Source organism: Astatotilapia calliptera, unplaced genomic scaffold (genome assembly GCF_900246225.1).
Source record: "Astatotilapia calliptera unplaced genomic scaffold, fAstCal1.2 U_scaffold_3, whole genome shotgun sequence".
Taxonomy (NCBI): domain Eukaryota; kingdom Metazoa; phylum Chordata; class Actinopteri; order Cichliformes; family Cichlidae; genus Astatotilapia; species Astatotilapia calliptera.
Window position 1 is genome coordinate 674,968 of NW_020535767.1, and position 24,637 is coordinate 699,604.

The window sequence follows — 24,637 nt, forward strand, 5'->3', positions numbered from 1 at the left end:
CGAAGCGCGTATCGAGGCTTGCTTCATTTATGGGAGGAGCTGAAAATGATGACGTCCGAAGCCTTGCTGTCCGGCTGTACCACGTGTCTGGTTCAGGAAGCGGTTCGAACTTTGCCGCAAGCTATGACAGCGATATAAACCCCTCAGACCCCATTCAAAATGTGGATGTTTGATGGAGAGTTGCGGTTAGTGAGAGTTACAGACAGTTTGGAGAGAGTTAGAGACAGTTTGGAAAAAAAAGAAATCGCCTACGACCTGCCACAGTGGAGAAACTGTTGTTTTTGAATAAAAACCAATGATGTGTCCCCTAAACACTAATCACTGTCCTTGCCTCAATGTTACAAAAGCACAACCACTGTCCACACCTCACCTCACAGTATATGATCATTTCCATTTTAGGCATTTCCAAATAATCATTTTCCATACTGCCAGCATAAATATACACAGTATATGTATATGTATATGTAGCTGTTGCTGTTCTGAGAGTCTATTGTGCAATTGGTGTGATATGCCCATGTAGAAAGGACGGCACTGCAACGCTGGACTTGCCCTTACTCTGGGCTCCCTCTTTATTCTGGCAACTGGTACAAAGAAAACAGCACACAGTCTTCATTAACAATCTGCAAAGCAACTGCAACATTCAGTTCACCAGCTTGGGAGTTTTTTTCCTTTTTCCTTTTCCAAACATAACACTTAACAAATGACTAAGATATATTTATACAACACAACATCAACAAAATCTTTATTTTAAAAGTTCTAGCTGAAACCAAACTTGTGATCGTATAGTAGCAATATTATTTATTTATTTTTCTCCTTTTTCCTAACCAACAACAACAATAACATATAAAAACAGCTTTTCTATTATAAAACAATCATCATTGTTCATCATTTTTTTTTCCTATACAACAGCATCAATTAAAACTTATACTTAACAGCGCCTACCTGGTACAAAGAAAACAGCACACAGTCTTCATTAACAATCTGCAAAGCAACTGCAACATTCAGTTCTGTTAAAAAGAATTAGAACAATCACAATCTCATAGAGAAGCATTAGAGCTGAGTGCAAGTCAAAAAGCACCCGACTAGCTAACGAGTATTAGCTTAGCATGCTAACTAAAAATGCTACTCGTGAATAAAGTTACTACCCATGCATCAAAATGCCTGTAACTTTCGGGATACATGCTAGTACTGCTTACAATCAAAATACATGTTGACAATTACCACTATGAGGGTGTTTTCATTAATACAATTACAAAATTGACAACAGTATCACTCACTAGCACCTACCACCAGCTTGGGAGTTTTTTTCCTTTGCTGAGGCATGCGCTGTGCAGCAATTTGGAACCTTAACAGTTGCAGTTGCTGTGTTTGTCCACCAGGTGGCTCCAACTATTCACAAAGCACATCAATTTTGAGGAAATTCATTAAGCTATTTTCTAACTCTGTTACATACTGCATCACTACAATATACATGTTTTACACACTCCTTGTGTTGTTGACATTTACAGGCTGTATGCAAAAGGCCACACTCTTCAAATTCATGCCAACTAATATTTTTACGTCCAGTAGGTGTCCTGCTAGAGCAAATGAAGCTTCAAGAAGCTTCGCGTTGGGGTGAACCAATTGGATGAAAAGCTTCAGTGCTTCATGAGGCTTCATCTGCCCATCACTAGTTAGCATCACGGCTAATTCACATCGCTACCAATAACTTATATACTAATGACACATAGTGGGGATTAACGGCCAACTTTCCCACATTCTCTGCAACCCCGTGGACCAGAGGTGTGGACTCGAGTCACATGACTTGGACTCGAGTCAGACTCGAGTCATTAATTTTATGACTTTAGACTTGACTTGAAAAAATGTTCTAAGACTTGTGACTTGACTTGGACTTTTACACCAATGACTTGGGACTTGAATTGGACTTGAACCGGTTTACTTGAAAAGACTTGATATTTTACCCCAAATATAAAATTTAACATGCATATTATATGGAGATTGAAAATGTGACGTCATTCACGGGTAGAACCGCAAAGGATTCTGGGAACTCGTGGCAAGCGGTACTAGCGCACGCAGGCTTTCAATTAAAATCAGTCACACAGCGATAAAAAGAAACACAAAAATGTCAAGAAGCCGTTGTTTTATTAACTGCAATAGCCGGTCGCATGACAGCCACGGGAAGCCGACGGGTAAAGAGATCGGTTGTTATCGGATTACGTCGTTGAAGAGAAATTGTTCGAGCCATGTTTCCGAAGTAACAAAGACGCGACTGGATTGCAGCCATTCAAAGATCAAATATAACGTCCCAGAACACTCCAGCTCACAGGTTAGTCTGCTCCAAGCATTTACACAAAGGTCAGTCTGCTGTTGTAGTTAATGCGTCATTTTTCTTAACATAATTGGTGATATAGGTTACAAGCAAGTCTGGCGCTGAACAGAAATTGTCGCGCTATGCTCCTTTATTTATTGTGCATAAATAGTGAATTGTCCTGACACAATATTGCGTTTCGCTTCTGTTATTATGGTACACTGACAAAAACATATACTTTTATTCACAGGATAAAACAGGTTTTTTGTATCACTAATTGCCCAGTACGATTACAGCATACAGTATTGTTGTCACTGCTACATTTCTGTGATGCTACCAGAAATTATTTCCACTACTAATTAATTACCGTTGAGCTCAAATGTCCTATTAATAAACGGTTAACGAATGTGTATTTATGAAGACGATTTGTGAGACTGGTAAACTTATGATACGTACGATGGTCTTTCGTTCTACACGGTGCATTTCAAGGTCCTGTACCCATCCGTCGGTAAACTGTACCTGGGCTTGTTGCAGTGACCTGAAGTTACTAAACTTCACGAGTGTATGCACTCACTCCAAGAACCGTATAATTATAAATATGCATATAAATATGCTACAATGAGATAGCTGACTTCATCTAACTAGCAAATGTTGTCCAGGCTACGTTGGTGATACAGTTTTTTTTAATGTGTATGATATTTTTGTCATGCGATTTTAAAGCTGGTCCTACAACCGCATCCAAGAATAACATGCAGCTTATCTCAGAACTGTCGGTGAAAATTATTCTTGGAGCTAGGTTTAATTGAGCTGCATTTTAAAGAGGTACAATTTCACAATTTGTGTATATTTTCTAAGTTCACTATTTTGTATGTGTTGAGAAAAACACAGATTTTAAAATTACATGGTCTAATATTTACATTTAGCATAACTGCAACATTATTTTTTCGTTTTGTTTTTTTTAAAGACTCGAAAGGACTTGAAATTCAAAGTTTCAGACTTGTGACTTGACTCGGACTTTTACACCAGTGACTTGAGACTCGACTCTGACTTGCCTGACATTACTTGAGACTTGACTTGAGACTTGAGGATAAAGACTTGAGACTTACTTGAGACTTGCAAAACAATGACTTGGTCCCACCTCTGCCGTGGACTCATCTGTAGATACATTTTAAGTTATTTACCATCTTGTATCTGCTTACCTGCAAATATATACATGGACATAGCACAACGTTACACACTTTTGCAGTCTCACACAACTCTTATAGGCGCACTGCCTTATGGGTAGTAGCTGAGCTTATTTACTCCCGCTAGAGCTGCTCATTTTAGGGGATACTCCCTCTTGTGGTGTAACGGAGGAATAACTACGCTTCCTGCACTATGTCATTTTTGGAGACTGGGGCACACATTATTTTACCACAATCAAAGAAAATACAGATTTGAACAATCAGACCATTTAACTAACTACAATATTGTAACTAAAGATTATGGGGGGGGGGGGGGTCCTGTTTTGTCCACAATGTCTTTCTTGTCCTTACATTTGTCTCTTATATATAACACATCTATATATACACTGTCAAAGATACTTGAGTGTCTTTGAGTGAAGATTTAAGGTGATAGGAAATATAAATAGCTGCAACTTGAATCTTTACTGAAGCTCAGTATTTGACAAAGAGTTCACTCACATGAATTTCCCTCACACGCGCTGTACCAGTGTACCTGCACATGTGATGTGACAATAGAAGTGATTTGATTTGAGAGTTCAAACTCACTGCTGTAATAACTAATAATGATTAATATAATAACTATAATATTGGCCAGCTCATATTTACACTGATTAGTCTCATGAACAACATTAACTATTTGTTATTTACTAGCTAATCTTAAATGACTGTTCAGTACAGAAGTGAAGCCCAACAATCATGTTTTACAGTCCTGTGGTCTCAGCCTCAGATACAAAATATGTTCTCCTTCATTTCTGTCAACCACACGTTTCCAGCTATCATGGTTGCTAGGCAACCTGGCCAGCGCGACGGCTAGACCCCCATTTCACAAGCCTCACACTTCCGGCCTTAGCGGTCTTTAAGTACGCGGCCCTTGAGGACCGTTGAGGCTCCGTACTTTAAGGCTGCAGACCCTGAATTGGGATACAGCCAATATAGCGCTCCCCAGTGGCTGCAGCCAGGTGCTCTTGATTAAATCAGGTACCGAAGCAGTTAAGTTCTAAATGAATCTTTGGACGTCACTGATCACGTGACTTTGGTCAAACGAATCAAGCTTCGACACCGAGCTAACACCAGCTTTTAGTGTCCAGGTGTGGAGTGTACCTTCTTTTTCATGTCTTTATGAGAATTAACTGTGAGTTTGCTTTGTTTCCTGCTTTAACAGTTTGTCTTTATGAACTTTACTGTTTGTTCAGCTCATGTTTGATTTTTTTCATACAATAAAGTACCGTAAGTATTTTATGCAAATTTCTGCTTTTACAGAGTAATTCCAGCACAAATTTAAGTAGGTATGATGGTTTGCCATTTAACTTTGCCCATCAGAGTATGCTTGTAGCTCATATTCATAAAGCCAGGGAGGTTTGTCACTTAATTTTACAAAAATGATGTATGCTAAGTGAAGTATGCTTGTAGGTCACAATCACAAAGGTAGGGTGGTTTGGCGCTGAGTATTTTTCTAGCTAATATTCATGAAGGTACGACGCGTCGTCACGTAATATCGTGTTGTGCGCATGCGCAGAAGCAACGGATAGGATGGTTTGGCAGGTAGGATGGATTCCCAGAACACCTACTTACAAAACCGTCGTCTTGCTATTATAGCCAGCCCGTTGTAACTCGGCCGAGTGTGTCCGCCATTTCCTGTTTCTGTATGTGTGGTCCAGTGAGTCCAGGAATCGGGCTTAAAACGGAATGCGTCCTAAACTCGGCCGCTGTTCCACAGTAACTGCTGTCAGATTAACTGATACAGTACTTGGTTAGCTTAGCTAGCAGAGCAGCTAGCAGTTACAGTATGAGCTCTCTGTGAGCAGTCAGCTTGGGCATTGTTACTAAAATAAAGCTGCTCTCTGCAATTTCTACAGCGATGTTTCACCTGCTGCTTTGTAGGACTACAGTAATTGGGGGGATTTGGAGTCTGAAAGCAACTCTCTGAGGCACTTTTTGTAGTGAACTGATGAAAGCTGTGTCTCAGATGGAGTTGATGTTAGTCCAACACATCAGACATGACCTCTGCATCACCTAGTTGATGTGCACATGAATGATTTGTTTCCTCTGTAGGTGAGGGTAGAAAGTGTGTGTGAGCTGATGTGGATTTGAATTCAGCAGCATGGATCAGTGTGAGGACAGAGAGGAGGGAGTCCCTCCCTCTAAAAGAGCCAGAGAGAGCCAGACCAAAGCTCAGAGGTGAGATGACCATCTCTAACTGTCCATGACTCTTCTACATGTCACAGCTCAACACTCACATCACTGCTCCATCATTATTCACAGTAACCAACTTGGACCTCCACCCAGTGACGAGTCAAAGGACATGGGTGATGAGTTTAAAGAAGACATCTGTCCTCCTGCAGAGAGGTAATTTGTGAATAAATGTTGTTGTCTCAGTGTTTGTTAATAAATCCTCCACGTTTAATGTCAGCTCACCTCTTGTTCACACACATTTCTATGTTCATATGTAAAGCAGTGTGGGTTGGAGTGTTTCCACAAACACAGCAGTCAGAGTGTAAAGAATGAATGTTGTAGGTACTTCTGCAGTGAAGAGGCTGAGTATCTTTAGGACTCGATCTGCTCAGCAGTGTTCTTAATTTTTCTTTAATTTGTGTATAAACAGCAGTGTCAAGGCTAAAGTTGCATTCAATGAAATATACATGCCTACTAGATGTCACTGCTAATTCTGTTTAATATCATGTTTTGTAGAAGAATCCTTGTTATTTATATTTGTATCTTATTCTACTAAGAGGCAAAGTGTTTTTCTTGAACAAATATTTTTTTCCTATAATAAAAATTAAAAATGATTAAAAAAGTGACTAATTTAATAAACAAGTTGTTACACAAACAAGCCTTACTTTTCTCCTTATTCATTTATTGAAGTACCACAAAAATCCAGATGTATTTTGACAAAACGAACAGTAAAAAGAAAAAAAAGAAAAGTCAGTCCTTATAAATGATCCAGTGAATCATGTCCACGTGTTTTACAGGCCAAAGACAGAGAAGGCAGTGGGAGTGCAGCTGCTTGAAATGTTGAACAATCTGGGAGATGAGGAGCTGACACGTTTCCAGTTTTACCTGCAGACTAACCCTGGCGATGACTTCCCCAAAGTCTTTAAACGCCAACTGGAAAATACAGACAGACTGAAAACAGTTACACTGGTGCTGCAGACGTATGCGGGCAATGAACTGGAGGTGGCGAGCTCGATTTTAAAGAGGATGAATGAAGGTCAGACTGCGCAGTATGCAGATTCAATATTATCACAATTAATTTTGTGATATGTATTAAACTGAGGCTGTTTTAGTCTAAATGAATATCAATGGTACTAAAAGTAGCTGTAGCTAATACTACATCTGTGGGATGATTATGGGTAATTTTTTTTTTCTCTAATGATAAAAATTTTGTGATGAAGTTCATGAAGTCATTACTAGCTAACGTTAAAGGGATGGTTGGCTCAACAGAGCTCTGACCTTTGTCAGCCTGGCTACAGAGCTGAAGAGAAACCTGGGGTTCTTATTTTCTTCAATCAGTGACGAATAGTAAGATGTTCTGGCTTTGCGGAGGGCTTTCTTATAAAGCGACAAACTATTTACCCAGGCTAAATTATGATCTTCTAAATTTGTGACACGCTGTTTCATCTCTGGCTTATTAGATTTCATCCCGCTTTAAGGTGCAGGTGAAATCTACTCTCCACTGCTGTGTAATCCGTTATTGTATTAGGCTTTGTTCTAAGGGAATGATCAGACGAGTGTTTTCAGTAAACACTGTTAGATGTTCAGTTTCTATTCCATATGTTAAAACTAAATCTGTGTGGGTTCTTTTACACACTGAGAGAAGCCAATTCAGTCTATTAACTAATTAAATGCTGTGTTTAGGCTGTCATTTTTAGCATCTTCATGGATGTTAATATAAATAAATGACCTTGTTCAATAAAAATATTTAAGTATTTTCTATATCTAGAATTGTATGTTTCTAACCTTTGTGACATGTCATTTTCATGCTAATTGAAGATGGTTCAATGAAAGGTCCAATTTGATTTGTCTTCAAATTACCCAAATATCTCCTGAGATTTTAACAAAAGTTATTAAGATGGAAATGCATGATTATATAAATAATGGTTGACACTGTAAAAACCATAATAGACTAATCATCCTTCTTACTGTTTTTAATTCAGAGGCTCTTCAAAAGTGTCATCGTCATCTTAAATTCAAGTCTAATCTGAAGAAGAAGTTCCAGTGTGTGTTTGAGGGGATCGCTAAAGCAGGAAACCCAACCCTCCTGAATCAGATCTACACAGAGCTCTACATCACAGAGGGAGGGACTGCAGAGGTCAATGATGAACATGAGGTCAGACAGATTGAAACAGCATCCAGGAAACCAGACAATCTAGAGTGTACAATCAGACAAGAAGACATCTTTAAAGCCTCACCTGGCAGAGACGAACCAATCAGAACAGTGCTGACAAAGGGAGTGGGTGGCATTGGGAAAACAGTCTTAACACAGAAATACAGCCTGGACTGGGCTGAAGACAAAGCCAACCAGGACATCCAGTTCATATTTCCATTCACTTTCAGAGAGCTGAATGTGCTGGAAGAGGAAAAGTTCAGCTTGGTGGGACTTGTTCATCGCTTCTTTACTGAAACCAAAGAAGCAGAAATCTGCAGGTTTGAAGACTTCCAGGTTGTGTTCATCTTTGATGGTCTGGATGAGTGTCGACTTCCTCTGGACTTCCACAAAACTACAATCCTGACTGACCCTAGAAAGTCCACCTCAGTGGATGTGCTGCTGATAAACCTCATCAGGGGGAAACTGCTTCCCTCTGCTCACCTCTGGATAACCACACGACCTGCAGCAGCCAATCAGATCCCACCTGACTGTGTTGGCACGGTGACAGAGATCAGAGGGTTCACCGACCCACAGAAGGAGGAGTACTTCAGGAAGAGATTCAGAGATGAGGAGCAGGCCAGCAGGATCATCTCCCACATCAAGACATCACGAAGCCTCCACATCATGTGCCACATCCCAGTCTTCTGCTGGATCACTGCTACAGTTCTGGAGGATGTGCTGAAACCAGAGAGGGAGGACAGCTGCCCAAGACCCTGACTGAGATGTACATCCACTTCCTGGTGGTTCAGGCCAAAGTGAAGAAGGTCAAGTATGATGGAGGAGCTGAGACAGATCCACACTGGAGTCCAGAGAGCAGGAAGATGATTGAGTCTCTGGGAAAACTGGCTTTTGATCATCTGCAGAAAGGAAACCTGATCTTCTATGAATCAGACCTGACAGAGTGTGGCATCGATATCAGAGCAGCCTCAGTGTACTCAGGAGTGTTCACACAGATCTTTAAAGAAGAGAGAGGACTGTACCAGGACAAGGTGTTCTGCTTCATCCATCTGAGTGTTCAGGAGTTTCTGGCTGCTCTTCATGTCCAGACCATCATCAACTCTGGACTCAATCTGCTGGAAGACCAAAAAATGAACTCAAAGAAGTCTGAAACTAAAGAATCTTCAGAGAAACACTTCTACCAGAGTGCTGTGAACATGGCCTTACGGAGTCCAAATGGACACCTGGACTTGTTCCTCCGCTTCCTCCTGGGTCTTTCACTGCAGACCAATCGGGCTCTCCTGCGAGGCCTGCTGACACAGACAGGAGGTAGCTCGCAGACCAATCAGGAAACAGTCGAGTACATCAAGGAGAAGCTCAGTGAGAATCTGTCTGCAGAGAAAAGCATCAATCTGTTCCACTGTCTGAATGAACTGAATGATCACTCTCTAGTGGAGCAGGTCCAACAGTCCCTGAGATCAGGAAGTCTCTCCACAGATGAACTGTCTCCTGCTCAGTGGTCAGCTCTGGCCTTCATTTTACTGTCATCAGGAGAAGATGTGGATGTGTTTGACCTGAAGAAATACTCTGCTTCAGAGGAGGCTCTTCTGGAGCTGCTGCCAGTGGTCAAAGCCTCCAACAAAGCCATGTAAGTAAATTTGTGATCAGGCTTTTGTTTTGTTTTTTTAATATTTATTCTAGCAACAATTGCAATTTGTTAATTGCACAATTGTGTAATTAACAAAAACTGTGATGGGTGCTTGTCCATTAACAAAACATTAACAAATTCCAAAGCGGCAGACGGTATCGGTGTTGCCAACTCCTCAGTAAGGAAACTTGCTAAGTTGCTAAATAACGTCATCTCCTAATTTGCGCAATTGGTCATGCTTATGTAATTGTAACCTGTTTTAGGAGTTAGAAATAACATTGCGGAAGAGTAAAAAACACCCTAAATGCATTTGGAATACATTTAGAACTACAAATTAAATTCTTTTAGCAATTGTTTTGTTTAATGTCACATTTCCACCCCATCTCCCTTACCCGGTCTTGGTGCTGGCAGAAGCTGCCTCTACTAAACATATCATGCATTATGTATACAGTGTGCGGCTCAGTAAAATGTATTATTTACGATTACTTTTGCAGTTGTTGTTGTTGTTGTTGTTGTTGTTTTTGTTTTTTTTTCTTCAACAGGTGGTCAAGCAGATTTTCAGTCTATCCCTCTTCACCTCCATTTTTCTCTACCTCTCCTTCTCGAGTATAGCAAAATATTCAATTGGGAAAGTCTGGGCATGTTTGTTTTTGTTTTGTGGGTTTTTTGTTTGCCTTCAGACAACAATTGTGATTGCTGCAGTGCCGGACAGACAATAAGTACATACTTCCTTCCTTCCTTCCTTCCTTCCTTCCTTCCTTCCAGCTTAAATTTAGAGATTTTTAGTTAACAATGACTTGTAGTGCCCCTGCAAGATGTGTTTTTCTTGTCTTTGTTTAACAAATGTCACAGATTTCATGCTGCTTTATTTTGTAGGCTAAGTGTCTGCGAGTTGTCAAAGACAGGCTGTGAAGCGCTGAAGTCAGTACTCAGCTTAAAGTCCTCTAGTCTGAGAGAGCTGGACCTGAGTATCAACAGCTTGGATGATTCAGGTGTGAAGCTTCTGTCCGCAGCCTTGAGGAGTACAAGTTGTAAACTGAATACTCTGAGGTCAGTATATTCAGTTTTAGTTGGGTTTTTTTTGTATATTTCCCTTGTTCAGCTGACAAATTAATCAGTTAAAAATGTAGGTCATTGTTAGATTTGTATTGTTGATTGTCATTTATGCTTAGAAACATTTACTCATATATGCTTAGAAGTGTATAATCAATTGAAGATTGAAAGAATGTCTCATCCTAAAGAGGTCTGTAAGAACTCTGTGTAGCTGAAGAGGGGGTGCGTTCACTCCTCTGTACAGAGTGTGTTCTGGCATAGATCACACTCCCTAGGAGAGTTTATCTTTTCTTGTTGATTTATGATATAGTAAGCACACGTATATCTGTCTAAGTATAAGAGCCTTTTGTTAGACGGACCCAGACGTCCTGGTACAAGCTAGCGCCAGAGTCTTCACAGGGTCACATCTTGACCTCACACAGATCTAAAACACACACACACACACACACACACACACACACACACACACACACACACACACACACACACAGTATTCTTTGTTCACATGTATACCTATGTAAGACGTCATATGTTAATGACCCTATGCATATTCATGTAACCACAATAAAAGGAGTGCTATGGGGAGCCTGGCTGAGAGTCTGATGGAGGTCAAGTGGTGGAACGACACTTGGCTCCGGGCAGGTCTCCCTCATGCATGAGTAAATATGAAGAACCTTGCCTACTTGTGTCTTGCTTTGCTGTGTAATTATATTGTCTTCAACGTTCCAGCGAATAGGTACAAGCTACAAACCTATCAGTCATAATGAGAAATACTAATACACACTTATTTCTAAGTGAAACTGTCACATTTCTAACCTCTTTAATCCCAGGCAATAAGGATTCTTTAAAATACAGTGCTAAATGTAGCAGCTTCTTACTACACACTAGGGCAGGGCGATATGGCCAAAAATATATATCACGATATACATTTGAAAATTTGCAATAACGATATAACTGACAATATAATTTCTGTGAGACAAAACTTTACTAGCGCAGAAAACCCCCATCCATTTATTTTCACTTAAACAAGCAGCTGTTTTTATTTCATTAAAGCTATATAAAAATTTAACAGTGCAAATGCTTCATGCCCTGGAGGACGGGGCTGTGGCCCCCCCACACCCTCTAGCAGATCATTACATGAAGGAACCTTTTAAAAAAAACAAGCGCGTCCATGCTCACAGGTGTACACACGGGTGATCACACCCACAAACTACACCCTTTTTGGCTCCTACCTCAAAGCACACTGTGTTCTGTTGATCTTATGTGCTGCACAATAATGTTTAACATTTAGTATTTACTGTCATATCCCCATATATCATTGTGATGTTGTTTATTCTATTACTCTTGTTCGCTTCGGCTTGTTTTCTTTTTTCTTTCTCAACAGGTGATCCAGGTGATTGATATATGCATTTTTTTTCTCTGCCCGTTCTGTTGGTTTTTGTCTTTTGCCCTTCTCCCCCGTCCCTCTTCTCAGCTGTTTCTCTTTCCCTCTTTCTTTCTCCCCTTCTTTCCCCCAGTCAAGTCTGTCCCGTATACAGCAAGTGAAAATAAAATAAACAATAAAAGGTGAATCAAATGGACCATTACGGCAAGGCTGGGATGGTCAATTTGGTAAAGTAAATCCGTTGGGCATCTTTCTTTGCCTTTAGACAATAATTCTGATGGCAAAAGAGCCAAACGGGACAGGCAAAAAAAAAAAAAACAGTGCAAATGCAAATTACAAATAAAAAAAAGTCAAATATGTATTTTTCGGACCATAAGGTGCACGGGATTATAAGGCACATTAAGCGAAACAAAGCAGTCAGATAAATCAAACTTTTTTCCAACTCATTCTTCTTGCTTCCTCCACTTCCATACTATTGATTCATTAATGCTGTATTCTATCACAGCTCTGCTCTATTCCTATGTTATTGCAGTATAATGACTAACCTCGTATTGTGGATGGATTATCTCAGTTGTTGTCCTGACTGAAGTGTGGTCCGTTTACAGCATCCTGCCATGCGATTGCATTTGTCTCTAATCATCAGGAAGCTTCACGTTAACTTTGAATGAGTGGAAAAGTGTTAGCGTTCATCCTCCAGCTTCACTGTTGATGTTATGCTAACATAGCTGTGTCGCTAGCGATCACATAGCACATCATTATATACCACCTAGCCCAACTTCAGTAACCCTACAAACGTCACTGTGTAGTTTTCTGTCTTCATTTATGTTGGAAGTGACAGCAGAGCTGTACGTTTGAATTTTTTCAGAAATCTCTCAGTCAGAACATGCTATACCATGTTTAGGAAACTAGCGGAAGTTAGCTCGCTAAACTTCCTGCTAACTTCTAACTCCGTTAAATGTAATGAATTCTGTTTTCGTTGATGCCTAGATGTTAAACATCATAGTTACACCTGGTAAAGCAGCAATGCTGATCATTTTATTAAAGATGAAAGAATTTAGACAGTTTTTAACTCTCAGTGATATTCGTTTGACTTCGGGACCTTAAAGGACGGAGTTTAGGACCCAGATTCACGAGCACCTTAGTTCGACAAATACGGCAGTAACGATGGCCCGCTTGCATGTTCTACAAAAAAAAAAATTGCTCTGTGTATCTGACGGACAAACACCAAACCAGTTAAGTTGCACCCCTTTTTTTTTTTTTTTTTTTTTTAGAAACCAATTCTGGTTCATCCGCTTCACTCAACAATCTGCTTTCCCTATTCTCATTCTCCATTACCGTCGTTCTTTTTCAGTACTGCGCATGCACGTTTTACCCATATTCTATCGCTATATTTCATTGTCTTATCGTTGCCAAGCATTGAACCGGTATTACCGTGAAGGGTATAATATGGCCCAGCCCTACTACACACTGATTAGTAAAATGAGTGTTTTATTGTTCATGTTATAATTTTCAGACTGAGTCTCAGTAACCTGTCAGAGAGGAGCTCTGAAACTCTTTCTGCTGGACTACAGAATCTAAACTGCAAGCTGATTACTCTGAGGTCAGATCAAGGTTTTTGTTTTTTGTTTTTCTCAGAATTTGAAGTTTATCCATTCATTGTTGCATCTTGTAAGGTTTCTGGAGGTATTCCTTAAAAAAAACAACAGGATTAAATACTGGCAACAACTCTATACTGACAACACTTTTATACCAGTGTTTGTTTTCTTTCTTTCTTTTTTCTTTTTTTTTAAAGCCTGATGGGCTGTAAGTTCTCAAAGGGAAGCTGTGAAGCTCTGTCCTCAGTTCTCAGCTCCCAGTCCTCTAGTCTCAGAGAGCTGGACCTTAGTAATTCTGAACTGCAGGATTCAGGAATGAAGATTCTGTCTGAAGGAATAAAGACTTCACAGTGTACACTGGAAACACTCAGGTAAGATCAACAATGTTATATTTATTTTCGTCAGTGGCCAAAAATAACGAATAATTGCAGCTAATTTGATAAAGGTCATAAATATGTTTTGTATCATTTTGTAACTTCTCACTGCACTACGATTGCACTTTAACAAAGGTGTTGTTTGTGTTCTCAATGATTTTGCAGACTGAGTAGCTGTTTCCTGTCAGAGGGAAGTTGTGAAGCTCTGTCCTCGGCTCTCAGCTCTCAGTCCTCAAGTCTGAAAGAGCTAAACCTGAGTAACAATAACCTCCAGGATTTGGGTGTGAAGCTTCTGTCTGCTGCACTACAGAGTCCACAATGTAACCTTGAAACTCTCAGGTGAGGATTCAAATCTTTCCACAGATGAACATTTAAGTCTGATTTATATTGTTACGCAAAAAGCTAAGTTACCATTTTAGGTAAGGGTTTTTTTTCCTTTTTGAATAAATGTAGTAATGTGTGTATTACAAAATGACAAAGTGGGATGGAAAAGAAGAAAGATGAGTTGGGGAGAAAGTTGACAGAAGGAGAGCAAGAGGAAAAAAAACATCTGCTTGAATACCCACTGTATAAAACAAAAAACAGCATAGCAGAGAAACCACAGAAACAACCAACATATCCACAAATTAGGACTGGGAGATGTAAAGAAAATCTGTGTGTGTGTGTGTGGGTGGAGACTGGATAGCGTAGTGGTTAGACTACACGCCTCCCCCCAGGATCGCAAGTTAGATTCCCGCCTGGGGCACCAGTGTCCTACTTACAGCTGGATATGCAGCACCATATCCTCCTTGTTGTCCTCCATATGGAGTTGTTAACTGCCCTTCCTCCACGGAAGACACAACAAATGTTCTCAGTCAGCAGCGCTCCACCTAAACTATACACAGTGCAGGTAGGACACCGCTTTTTCCTCCTGAGTCGCCTGATGGCTTGCCAGAAATAGGTGTAGGTGTGCCAGGCCTGTCCAGCATCCTTCGGCATCCGAACCGGCTCTTACGGCTCCGCTCACTAAAAAGAGCCGGCTCTTCAGGTTGCTTTAATGAATTTATTATTAACAATAATATAAAATTATGCACACAATGAACCTCTAATGTAAAAAATTTTGTTTTTATTTATAAATGTTTATCATATAAATATTCTTGTATTTATTCACAGCACACAAAATGTAAAATAAATAAATATATTATAAAGTACAAAAACCAACTATTTACAATTCATCTTTTTACCTTTTAAATTTTCAGCTTTTTTCCTTTCAAACCAATTCAAAACAAAAGAACACACAACACTACAGATCACAACACAATAAAATATCGATTAAAATATGCAAAAGAAAAAATGAACAACCAGATCTCCAATTAACCCTTTAAAGCCGGTCAGAGCGGGCACGCTCTGTTTTGCGTAACTATTTTTAAATCCCGGTAGCTCTGCAACCACGTAAGCTAGCGCAATTTTGTTTGCATATGAAACTGGAGCAGTTGTACTTACATCTTATGCCATCAGCTTGTCCTCGGTCACGGTTTCCTTCCACATAAAGCTTTGCAAAAACTGCATAAAAAGCACTTGCAGCAACAAAAACATAATATTCCAGAAACACGCTTTGCCGATCCGATCAGCTGTTTGTAACACTTCCTAGGTCCATCAGCACGAACTATCGCACGTCCGCCAAGACCTGCCTGAAACCCTAAGTGACGTCATTTTGCGGAAATGTAGTCTTTTACTATCAGGGCCTAATGAGCCTATACTGGTGTTTTTAAAAGTTATGTTTGACTTTATGACTTTCTGTGTCGTTTCTGGGATGCTTAGGACTCATATTGCACTGCTGGAAATAGTTTATTTTGATGCATATGCTGTGGGGGTTGTTGGTTTTTTTTTGTTGTTTTTTTTGCAAATTTGCACTATAATATTCATTTTCGCTTTTTCTGCAATATATAAGAATTGGTGTATTTCAAAAATGAAACTATGAAGACACTTAAAATAAATTTCCTGTGGTAGGAAACTATTTTGTGCAACTTTTTTGTATTTACAGTTTTGAGGGATAAGCCTCTTAAATTTCTCTAACTAGAAATATATATGTTAAAAAAACACAATTTTTTTTTTGTACTTTATTGCACTTTTTTTTTGCAATTTATGTAATTACTATGCACTTAATGCAGACATATTATTAAAACTTGGACTATAATGGTTGTATTGATGTATAGCAACTTGAAATGCTCCCAAAAATGGCACTACAACATGTAAAAATATAATATAAGCTCTGGCGGACTTGGTTCTATGGTAGGTCTTAAAGGGTTAAGGGAAAGGTTGGCATTCAGGAATATCAAGTGCCTTAGCTTTGAGGATCTGATCCGGTTTCTTCTGTCATTCATTATCTGTCCTGTTTTGGAGAAGATTCTCTCTGAGGGGACGAATGTTGCTACAATGCAAAATCTCCATGTCATCACCTGGGTAAGACGGGGATAAGTATAAGCCTTTGTCTCCCACCAGCTCAGTGGATCTGCACTTCTCTGGCAAAGGGGCTCATCAATGTAGGATGTCACTTCCAGTATTCCATCTGCTGAGGGATTCCTTCTGGTAGTGTCTCTACTTGCTCGTTCTTCAAAGAACCTCCAAACAACAGATGCTTGTTGCTCCTTTTGTTCATCCCCTTCTGCCTCTTCTCCCTCTTGGTCCCCTGGCAGTGGAGTTGGTTTGCTGGATCTTGCTGCTGCAGTTATTCTCTGAAGAGCTTCATCCACCGCTCTGGTGTCATTAAAGACTAGCATCTTGGATCAAGAATGGTGGTTTCAGAGAGAACAGCATTATATTCCATTCTTTTTTCTGTCTATGGATGCACAGAGAGCATCCACCAACTCTTTCACTTTTCCTGTAGTTACTCTGGTTTGGTGTTCAGCTATCACTCTCTGTAGACCCTTGCACAGGATTAACATTTTGGAGGCTGTGACATGGCTGAAAAAGAGTACATAACAAGTTTCAAAATTATGCTTTTTTTTTTTTTTTTTTTTTTTAATTCAGCAGTATATTAGTAGGGGTACAACGATACACAAAATTCACGGTTCGGTTCGATAGTTTGGTGTCACGGTTTGATATTTTTTTTGATACAAAAAATGTTCATGCCTTTTTTTAAAATTTGTCATTTATTAAATTTTCACGGCACATTCCGCATCACATCTCTGTGCGTTCATCATTTGTTTTAAGCCAGCTCACCTCCTGCAACCACTTTTCCGAGAATACGCGCTTCTTTTGTGGTTCGGACTCCTTCTAACATTTCTTTGGAGGTGGAGGAACATCACAGTAATTGCTTAAAGGAGCTTCTTCAACATCTTGAAGAGTTCTAAACAAATGTCTGTCCTCCTGAAAATCTTATGTACGCAAACACCGTTGCAACTTCTTATCTTGTGCGCGTTTTTTTTTTAATTTATTTTGACAGCGAATGCGCACCTGCGGACCACTTATGTGCAGCCCTGGTTATTTAGCTCGTCATATTGCAGCCACAGAAATTCTTTTGTCCATGAAACCATAAAGCTGCACTTTCTTTTTGCCTTATATTCTGATTTGTCATAACTTTTCCGTTTTGTGGTAAGCTTTTCTTTGGCTGTCACTTCTTCACCCTGACCTGTCTTATTTGGCTCAGCAGAACTAAAATATATATGTCCTGCTGCTTTTACACACGCACTCACATAACGCTCAGCGATTCTCTGCGCGACCTCAACCTCTCACATGTTTAAGCTTGCTGCCGGAGATTTCACTTGTCATGTTTGCATAGTAAGCTAACGATTAATAAGACGATGTCAGAGGAATTGGTGCGCAAATTATCATCACTCACCAATCAGTGCTGTCGCTCTCTATACACAGTTCGTGCGATTGCAAAGTGAAAGCAAAAAACAAGGGCAAATTCAAACGCGATTTCAATATGTCACATATTGACAGTGGCTCACCGATGCCAATGACATACTTACCCAGCTACATTTCCGAAAGAATGCAAAAGCATTGACATATATTTTTCCTTCCGACGGGCAGGGCAGAGATAAATGTTGGTAGCCCGACTGGAAAAATTGCTAGCCCCGGGACGTCGGGCTAGCGATTTTGCAAGCCCTGTATGTGATTGAGGAATCACTCATCTTTGGAAAAGAGTTTATTACAGAGAAATGTCTCTTTCCAAAATAAAAGCTATACTATACGCTTCTTCTGGGCTATATTCTCAGCAGCATATTAAACATATCAGGTCCCCATAAGGAGAATCATGTGCTAACGGCTGTCTAAATGACTCGGGTAAAGTTTGTAGCATGCGTGCTTGTTGTTTTTGTCTGCTTCCACTTGTCTTTGCACTAGGATGATGTCGGCGTAAATGTGCAGTCATATTCGTTGTGGCCACTAGTGCTGTCAGCGTTAATCTCGTTGAAATGACGTTAACGAGCTACCGCGGATCGCCCCGTGCATGGGGCTGGACGGCCAACACGTTAACAAGCTAACTGCGCTAACACACTAGCTCCCACCCATGTAATTGAGCATTGCGTGGCACATCCAACATACTGTTTTACTTTAGTCCATGACGCGCTTACCTTCAGGGTCATACTTCACATGAAAACCAAAATAATTCCAAACGCCAGATCTGAATGAGGGTGGGGGAGGTTCAATTTGCCATGTTGCAAGGAGAGCTTAACTTTTGTCTCGCTAGCTTGCCCTGCGCTCAGTGAATCTGCGTTCGACTACTCCGCCTAGGCTGCACTGTCGAGCGCAGATCCACTGAGCGCTCAACACAGAAAGCATCGTCAGAAGGAAAGTTGATAAAATTAAAAATTTTGTATTGTTCGATACATATACGTACCGAACCGAAAGCACTGAATCGAACGGTTCAATATCGATACTCATATCGTTGCACCCCAATTATTTATGTTCATGTCTAATCTACTTTTCATACCAGCAATGGAACTTACTACTACTAATAATGCAATAACATTTGCACATAGGGCTGTTTGATATAACGATATATATCGGATGACGATATAAAAACGTCTAGTTTGATTTTATGCTATCGTTTGTTTCGTGGTGTCGCAAAAAAACCTGTTTACGGCAATTTTTTTTTTTTTCACCGTTTTGATGCTCACTGTAGTGGCTGTATTAATTTCTTAAAGTTCTTTCTCTTATATTTAATATAACCACACTATGGACGGAAAAAACGCCTGTTTTTATGAGTTGTCACTGGCAAGAACAACAGTAACACCATCGCGTGTCCGCTTGTTTATGTTCCACATAAACCTTTCACAATAAAGCTCAAGATCCTGTTGAGACTTTTAAAAATAAACTGAGAGTCCCAGATGAGGGGTCACTCAGCAGCCGCGGAGCAGAAGCTGGGGGGGTTGCAGTGACGCGCCCGTGAGCTCCGCCGGCAGCCAGATGTGCCTGAGTGACCGAGCCCCAGGCCGAGAGGCCAGGGGCACCCCACCTCCGAAGTGGCCCGAGCGAGCCCCAGGCTCCAGGCCCCGATAAGCGGCCGCCAAGGAGTGAGCCGGTGTGTACCTGGGCGCCCATCCCCGGACACAAAGAACCACCAACGCACCGATGTCTGAGGGGGTCCGCCACTGGCAGGGGAAGTGGTGGTAGGGGGAGATAGGCCTCCAAACCTTGGAGGGCCTGAGATGTCCCCAGAGAGGTGGCGCCTGACACCCAACCTGACATATAGACACAGACATACAGGCACACACAGATACAAACATCCATTCCCACCCTCATGCTCTCATATGCACTTACTCCACACTCAACCAACGTGGAGACAGACATAAAGAGACGTTGTACACACGATCACACTCCCCAAGCATACTCTACAAACCGGGTCTAGGTGCCCCCGCCCCTGGAGGGGGGAACTGCACCCAGACCCAGGTGGTGTTTCCCTTTTCCCTGCGGTGGGGGGAGGCAGACCGCCCCGACTCCGCAGCAGCAGGAAGGCTCCACACTCCAGACCCCAGTTGGACGGCCAACTCCTCCTCCTAGCCCCCTGCTCCAGCAGACCGCAGACAACGGGGGTGAGAGAAGACTCCAAACCTCCCTCCACACACCCCTACTCCAAGGCCCTGCATGTGTGGGTGGTTGTGGTGGAGTGGGAAGAGGGAGACAGCTGGAGATGGGGAGGGAAGGAAGGGAGGGGCAAGTTACCCCTCCCTGGGGCCAGCTCCCCTGCTGACCCCAGTAGGCACCCCCATACTCTGCGACGCGCCAGGGAAAGGGAGCCTAGGCCCATCCGGACCGGGACAGTCCACCCAACCCCACCACAGAGAAAACTGCACCCACCCCATCATCCACTCATCTTCCAGACTACATAAGACGATAGACGCCCAGGCTGAGATCCGGTCTTTTATCAGTTCCCAGAGTCAGAACCAGACACGGAGAAGCTGCATTCAGCTTTTATGCTCCTTATATCTGGAACAAACTCCCAGAAAGCCTCAGATCAGCTGAAACACTCAGTTTATTTAAATCCAGGTTGAAGACTCACCTGTTCTCAGCTGCATTTAAATAAAGCACCAAATCCACACTTTAAGCTTAAATTTCAAAACTTACATTTAACTACTGATTTTATCTACTGTTCTGATTTTATCTGTTTTGATTTTATATACTGTTGTTTGTTTGTTTGTTTGTTAATTAGTTAGTTAGTTTATTTGCTTGTTTTAATCAATTTTAAATCATGCTTTTTATTTGTTCTTGTTTCTAATGTCTCTGTAAAGCACTTTGAATCACCTTGTTGTTGAATTGTGCTATACAAATAAACTTGCCTTGCCTTGCCTTGCCTGAAGAGAGGAAAGCTCCTGCAAGATGTGACAACTTCCCCCACCAGTTGAAAAGCCCCCCAGGTGGCTCGACGCACCGGCGGCACCCTGCGCCAGGGCCGGGCCCCCACACACCCACCCGCCCACAACCCTGGCAACACACCGGCCAGGGCCCCAGAGCCGGAGTGCCCCAGAACCTCATGCCCATCCCGGACCCACCCTGGGGCAGCCAGGCTACCAGGTCAGTAACCCACGTCCATCAGCACAGACCCTCCCCTAGCCCCACTGCACGCAGCCACGAGGAAACCGTCACATAAGAGCCAACAGAGCCCCTAATTGGCCATGACCGCTACCCCGGGTTGAGCCCCCTAAGGAAGATGCCTCCGGGGAACCCCCCCGACGCCCTAAGCCTGTCCCTACCCCCACACCAATCACAACAGTGAAGGCCTTCACTTTGTCCACAGCTGGCTTCATCACCTTCAAAGCATCTCTCACAACAAGGTTAATTGTGTGCGAAAGACATGGGTGGTGGGTCCATTTCAGGATTTGAATTGCTTTTGTTATGTTAGCTGCATTGTCAGTAACACAGCAAACCACTTTGTTTTCCACATCCCACTCTTTTGCCACTTTGAGCAGCTCTTCTGCTAAGTTCTCAGAAGTGTGTCTGTCGCTGAACTCAAAATAATCCAGAAGACAGGATACCATTTTATAATTTTCAATAAAGTGACACGTAACTGACAAGAAGGATGTGGTGGTTTGGGATGTCCAGCTGTCAGTTGTTAGACACACTGCTGTTGCTTTTTTTTAACCCTCTTGCAGTGATGCACGTTCTTTCATATATGCCTGGGATGATGATATTTTTTTTGGGGGGGGAGAGAGCCTTCCTGCTTTGAATTACATACAGGGATTCAGTGCATGTATAAAAGTCTTGAATCCCTTATCGTCCACAACAGAAAATGGTTGGAAATCAAGTGCTGTCATTTTTGCGAGTTCTTCATCAATTGTGTTCTGTCTTGCTGGGGTCACAGACTTCTGCAGAAACTGTCTCATTGAGCTCTGGCTTGGTTTAGGTGGTATACTGCATGACGCTTCAGAGACTGCAGCAGAAGAAGGAGCAGCAACAGTTGCAGTAGACACACTAGCACCTTCATTTATATCACCCTCAACTGACTGTGTTTTTGTTTTGTTTTGTTTCTCCCCCATTGCACTGATGGGTGGGCAGTTCTCAGGTGCCTATGCATATTGTTTGTGGAGCCAGCTCTATATGAAATTCTTTTCTTGCAGACTCTACACTCTGCCTTTGTATTGTCAATAAAATTGAAGTGGTTCCAGATTTTGCTTGTTTTCTTGGTTGCTTCACTCATTTTCTTTACTGTACCTTTCTAAATTGACGACGTTGTCTCTTGTTGTTGCTCTCTTTCTCTCTTTCTCTCTCTCCCTCCTGCTCTGTTCGTGTTGTTCTACTGCCCAGCGCTGAGCAGAGGGGGGAGGGGCACAAACGCATAGCTGTGTTTGCTCCCCTCCCCCCCTCTGCTCAGCGCAAACACGGGCTAATTTATTGAGTTTATCTCAAGGTTCTTTATTTGTCACATGCATAGTTATACAAGTATAACACACAGTGAAATGTAGCACGAGGCTCACGTCAAGCGAAAAAAAGTTAGCGAGAGGGCAAGAGAAAGAAAAACACCCCCACGGCTCCCAATAAGAAGCCGGCTCCTGTCGTTCACTTCAAAGATCCGGCTCTAAGAGCCATTTCGTTCACAAACGACCTATCACTATTCCCCGCCATCTGATCCAACTGACTACCAGGTGGCGATCAGTTGACAGCTCAGCTCCTCTTTCTTCTCAACTCCTGTTTTTAATCCTGATGCTTAGATTTCATGGATGGAAATGGATAATGTTGTATCAGGCATCCAATCGTTGACAGATGGATTGTTTTGTGTGTCTGCAGTCTGTCAGGCTGTCTGATAAAAGAGGAAGGCTGTACTTCTCTGATCTCAGCTCTGATCGCCAACCCCTCCCATCTAAGAGAGCTGGACCTGAGCTACAATCATACAGGAGACTCTGGAATGACGCTGCTGTCATATGGAAAACAGGAATTACCTTCTCTGGACACTCTCAGGTATGATGAAAATGTCTGATAGAGGAGGAAGAGATGGAAATGGTTCTTGTGTCCTTCACTCACTTTTTTTCTTGATGCATGCTCATCATCCAATAAGGAAATCCCAAAAATTTGATTCTGTTCATCTGGATGAGCGTTTTCAGTGGGAGAAACGTTTCGTCACTCATCCAAGTGACTTCTTCAGTCTCAGCTGACTGCAGGTTTCGTCTCCCCAACCTTATAAATAGTAAATTTATGCGTGAAACTAGCACCACTGGTGAACAATGGGCTATAAAGTCAATTTCTTGATCATTAATATGCACATTTTAATTGTTCTCAGAGCTAACCCAGGACCATTGTGAAAATGGGTTCATCATGAAACTGACCTAAAAGCCCTTTTTTTTCTTTCATTCAAGTGGTTAGTTTAAGTCAATGCTGCACTCAGAGGTCGTGTACAGTAACCACACTGACACAAAGATGAGAAAAACAGCTAGCAGCAAAGGCAGGGGGGTGTCCTTTCCAGCTAAACAGATAAGGAATATAAAGATAATGACGGTCACAGTTTGAATCAGTCATATTTCATTCAATACAGTGGTGTACGGACAGATCCAGGATCAGTCAAAATCATCAGCAGTTTGATCCACATATGGATTGAAGTGTATTTGTGAAAATGTTGTTCTGTTCCTTTATCGGTGTCTAACAGTATGTGTATGAGAGCGACATAATGTCCATGTGTGCATGCTGGAAGAGACTGTGCTGGTCTGACCCCCCTCCTCCTTTCAGGTTGGAGCCTGCTGGAGAACAATGGTTGACACCAGGTCTGAGGAAGTGTAAGTGTGTTTTTAATGTGATTCATGAAAACAAAGCAGCACACATTCAACCATCTTCAAACTGTCACATCACTCATACACATCTCTGATGTCAGGAGTCATCATCAAAGTGTCAATCAATGAACAGATGATGGATCAATAACTGCAGCTGGATTGTGTTTGTTCTCTCATCAGATTCCTGTCAACTCACAATCGACACAAACACAGTACACAGATGGCTCAAACTGTCTGACAACAACACGAAGGTGACACGTGTGTGGGACACTTTTTCATATCCTGATCATCCAGACAGATTTAATTGGCATCCACAGCTGCTGTGTGAAAATGGTCTAACTGGTCGCTGTTACTGGGAGGTCGAGTGGAGCAGAAGCGTTCATATATCAGTGAGTTACAGAAGAATAATAAGGAAAGGAAAGGGCATTGACTGTGTGCTTGGATACAATGCTCATTCCTGGAGTCTGAGGTGCTCAGGTTTTGGTCCTCATTCTGTCTGTCATAATAAGAGAGAAACACCCATCTCCTCCTCCTCATCCTCCTCTGTCTCTAACAGAGCAGCAGTGTATGTGGACTGTCCTGCTGGCACTCTGTCCTTCTACAGAGTCTCCTCTGACACTCTGATCCACCTCCACACCTTCAACACCACATTCACTGAACCTCTTTATCCTGGATTTGCATTTGGCTATGATTCCTCAGTGTCCCTGTGCTCAGTTGAGTGTAAAGAGTCTCCTCCTGTTAGAGAAACACTCTGACTGTTGAACAGATAGTTCAGTCTGTACATGTCTGTCTCTTTCACTCAGAAACATGTTTTCAGATTCATGAATTCAATCGGTTGATGTTTTAAACAGTTTTAAATGATTCCTTGTGAACGTCTTCCTCTTCAGTCCTTTAAACATGGAAGCTCACATTATTCCAGGATCCACCTGTTGTTTTTGTCTTTTTCCACTCAAAGCTTCATCGTGAATATTAGTATGTGGTGTTTCTGTGAAGCTCAGGTCACAACCAGATCCTCTGCATTTTCAACAAGTCTGAGCTCATTGAAATGAATCCAAATGTTTGATTTCTT

At 41.7% G+C, this 24,637-nt stretch overlaps 1 long non-coding RNA gene and 1 pseudogene across 1 annotated transcript; one reads left to right on the forward strand and one right to left on the reverse strand.

Moving 5' to 3' along the window:
- Window positions 1–540: 540 nt before the first annotated feature.
- Window positions 541–1,440, reverse strand: LOC113017985 (uncharacterized). Its single transcript, XR_003271640.1, has 2 exons — window positions 1,288–1,440; window positions 541–1,007 (listed from the first exon to the last, which is right to left on the reverse strand). It is a non-coding gene; the product is annotated as an uncharacterized LOC113017985 (long non-coding RNA).
- A 4,393-nt stretch (window positions 1,441–5,833) lies between these two features.
- LOC113017933 (NLR family CARD domain-containing protein 3-like) lies at window positions 5,834–24,350 on the forward strand (annotated as a pseudogene).
- The last annotated feature ends 287 nt before the right edge of the window (window positions 24,351–24,637 follow it).